This window comes from Gossypium arboreum, chromosome 7, assembly GCF_025698485.1.
Source record: "Gossypium arboreum isolate Shixiya-1 chromosome 7, ASM2569848v2, whole genome shotgun sequence".
Taxonomy (NCBI): domain Eukaryota; kingdom Viridiplantae; phylum Streptophyta; class Magnoliopsida; order Malvales; family Malvaceae; genus Gossypium; species Gossypium arboreum.
Window position 1 is genome coordinate 77,321,427 of NC_069076.1, and position 3,958 is coordinate 77,325,384.

At 24.9% G+C, this 3,958-nt stretch overlaps 1 long non-coding RNA gene across 1 annotated transcript; it reads left to right on the forward strand.

Moving 5' to 3' along the window:
- The first annotated feature begins 1,601 nt into the window (after window positions 1–1,601).
- On the forward strand, window positions 1,602–2,523 carry LOC108486787 (uncharacterized). Its single transcript, XR_001871558.2, has 2 exons — window positions 1,602–1,765; window positions 2,147–2,523. It is a non-coding gene; the product is annotated as an uncharacterized LOC108486787 (long non-coding RNA).
- The last annotated feature ends 1,435 nt before the right edge of the window (window positions 2,524–3,958 follow it).

The following is a 3,958-nucleotide window of genomic DNA, read 5'->3' on the forward strand; positions in this document are numbered from 1 at the left end:
AGTGACAATTACATATTACAAAACATAGATATTCAAAAACATATATTACAAAATATTATAACACTTTATACAAATGCAATCACTATATATAGAGGCAAAATAGAATAATAAAATAATCATGCTAAGCAAATAGGAATATACCCAAAAGAAAACATAATAAATGCACTAATTATATGCAATATATCATAAATAAAATATTAAATAATATAAAAGACATGGTAAATATTAATGTGTAAAATATGTATGAGTAAAAATAGATGACATGCATAGAAAATGGATAAATAGAATCTACATAAAATATAAAATATACAATCCAATAATTTAATGTACACATGAATGGATTAATAAATTAAATGATGCATATAATACAATATATCAATGTACAAATATATAAAATATGCATTTGAAAATAAATTATAAAAGTCTAAGATATTACATAACATATAAAATACATAACATAACAATAATACATTAATTCTAAAGTAAAACAAATATTCTATAATAATAAAAACATAAGTTTTAAAAATATATGTATAATATAAACAATTGATAAATAGAATGAGCATATAATAAAAATGTGATATATTTAATAATAAATTTAAAATATAACATATAATAAAAAATATATTTATAAGAATAATAATTATATAAAAATATAAAATATATTGATTTAGAAAAATAATATATAAAATATCAAATATGTAAAAGAATTTATATTTATAATGAAATAATTATCTAATATATATAAATATAAGTTTAGAATAATATAAAATAAGTAATTAATGATGAAATATACGTATTATACAATTATAATATTATAATATCTTCAAAATGTATAATAATAGAATATAAATAAAGTAATTATTAACATATAAATGAAAATAAGTATATAATACAAGTTAAAAATCTTTAATGATAATAATATATAGATAAAAATGTAGAATAATATAAAAATGACATAATAATATATAATAAAATAATTATAATATATAATATAAAAGTATATATGTAAAAATAATATATAATATATATAAATAATTAATAAATATATAATATAAGTAAAAATATAATAATAATATATAAATAATAATGTAAAATAATAATAATTTGTGAAAAATAATATATAATAAATAATAATAATATAAATAATATATAATAAAATAATTATATAATATATAATATAAAAATAAGGTTAAAAATAAAACAAATAACAATATAAAATATATATATATATATAAATAAATATATAGGGTTAGATTTGAAGTTCGATAAAATTACAGGGCGAATTTAAAAAATAAAGCTGAATTAAGGTCCTAATTAAAACACGCGTAAAACGAAAGGGACTCATTGGGCAAAACGCCCTATTCCCAAAACGACAGCGTTTTAATTCTGTGTTTAAAAGGATCGGGTATCAAATTGAAACCAAAATAAAAATATTGGGCAAAAATTAAAAATTGCAATAAACTTAATTTAAAAGATGAAAAGACGGAAGGACTAAAGGGATAAATATCCCATTTTCTTAAAACACGCGGACCCTCTGGGTCGGATCGGGTCGGATCTGGGCCCTATATAAGTTAAATTTTAATTTTAAATTTCATTTCTAACACCCCATTTTAAAAAAAACCAAAAAAACTCTGAAACCCTCTCCCCCGTCCTCTGGCCTAAGTTCCAACAACGGCCGATGGCCACCGCTCCAGGTGCCCACGTGCCGCCGTGCACGACGGTCGGAAGGCCAAAAATCCTTCCTCTTGCAGTCGAAACACAGGTAGTACTTCTCCTTTTTATTTTAAAAAAGTATTTTTGTATATTACAACTAAAAAAAATGAACTGTTTTCCCTTTGATTTTCAAATCTGTTTTTGGATCGTCTGTTATATTAAAAATAAATGTATATATATAAATAAAAAAACAGAAGGAAATAATAGAGAATAAAAACAGTAAAACCTTTGAATCTGCCGTGAGTTTTTATTTCTTCTATACTGTTTGTACTTGTGTGTTTAAAACCAAAAAAAACTCCCCCCCTTTACAATGTTTAGATCTGGGCTTTATAGCCACTATTAACTGATACAAATTTGGTATAAAAATCTTTCCTATTTCTTGCTATGTTTTGCTTCTTTCCTTTGCTAGTTTCTTTTCCTTTTTTTGCAGGTAATCACAAGATCTCCGGCGGAGATAAAGGGGACCTTCGTTTGGTGCTTGCGGCGCGAGGAGAGGGCTAGGGTTTCTCTAACCCTAGCCGAATGCTTCTAAATTTTGGGCCTCTGAGAGTTTGGGTCTATAACGGGTAGGGATGGTTTAGATCTGTTAGGTCGGGTTAGGTATTGGGTTAAGTTTGGCTGATGGATCTGTGTATTTGGGCTACGGGACTGCTTTGGGGTTTTGGGTAGTAATGGGTAGGTTTAGGTGGGTTATTGGTTTTTAACATTTGTAAAAGGACTATTAAAAAAAACTTTTATTATTATTTTTTTGATATTTTGGAATATGCCTTGGCTTCTAATGGGCCGGGCAAAATTGAGGTATTATAATTTTTTCCATCATTCTAGTTTTCTATTCTTTTAATTTTTTATCCTTCCAAATTTTTTTCCTCTTTATCAAGTAAAGCCTAAAAGTTTTTTTAAAATGATTACAAATGATGTTGCTTTTAAATAAATCTATTTATTGGTTGAGCCAGGCCACAACCAAATTCCAAAAAAATTAAGTCTAAGTTTATTTTCGACTCGGCCTATCTCAACTTGTTAACTTGTTTTACCATTCAATTATTAATAAAATATTTAAAAATAATTTTTATATTAATATTTTTAATTAAAATTAAATTTTAAAATATTATTTTATTATTTAAATCGAACACAAATTTACTTGAGACACATAAATCCTTTCTATAGCCCGGATCAAGCCTACAAGCTAGGTGGGTCATTCAACCCAAGAACAACTTGATTTTTAAATGAAATAATATAATCTTTAGTGATAAACTGTATAGATCTATTATTAATGCATCAAACATTATATATATAAAGACTTGTATTTAAAGGCGAATACAAAGAGCCAAGCATGATTGTATATGAAAAAACTTGTGTACCGTTTACAAAGAGCATCACATGTCAAGTCAAAATTACCATGGGTGAAAATGATAACTTCATATATTGAGCAAAAATATTTTTCTCTAACCAATTAAATTAATCAAGAGATAAATAATAAAATATTTATATTATCACTAATTAAATTAAAATAATTAAGTGATTATATTAAATGATCATTTGATCCCTAATTAATTAAATTAATAAGAGATAAATAATAAATAAACTAATTTAATCTTTGCAGATCACTTCAAATGAATAGTTTACATTCTAGAAGAAATCTTTTTTACTTGATTGATTAACCTTATAAAATGAGGTCACCTCCAAGGCATTCGACATATATTCACAAGTTCAAGAAGTCAAAAAATTCTTTGTAGAAATATTTGAAACTAAAGAACTTGAAGAAATTCTAGTGAATATCACATCAATTCTAAAGAAAAGTCCCCTTCCAATCTAGTTTAACTGTGGAAAGGGAGTCAAAAGTTGTTTATGAAGAAAGCCGCTTTTCAACTAGTTCGGCTAAAGAAAGGAGGTTCAAAACCATTTTAAGAGCAAGTCATCATGACACTTGAAGCAAACTGCATCCTTTCAAGATCAAGTCTAGAGGACCCTTAAAGCAAAGCCAACCCAGAGAAAAGAATCAAAAGAGTCCTTTTGTAAAGAAATATCCATATATTGTAATTTCTTTTCAAGTTGTAAATAAAATTTGATTCCAAAGTTTGCATTGTCAATTTATGACTCGAAATTTATGTGTACAAAAACCTCTTCTCCTTTAAATGAAATAGTTTATTACAATTTTGGAGCCTTTTAAAAATTAGCAATTTAATTTAACTATTTTAGAATATAAAAAATAAGTTTGCTCTCCTTAATAATTTTTTTATTTTTA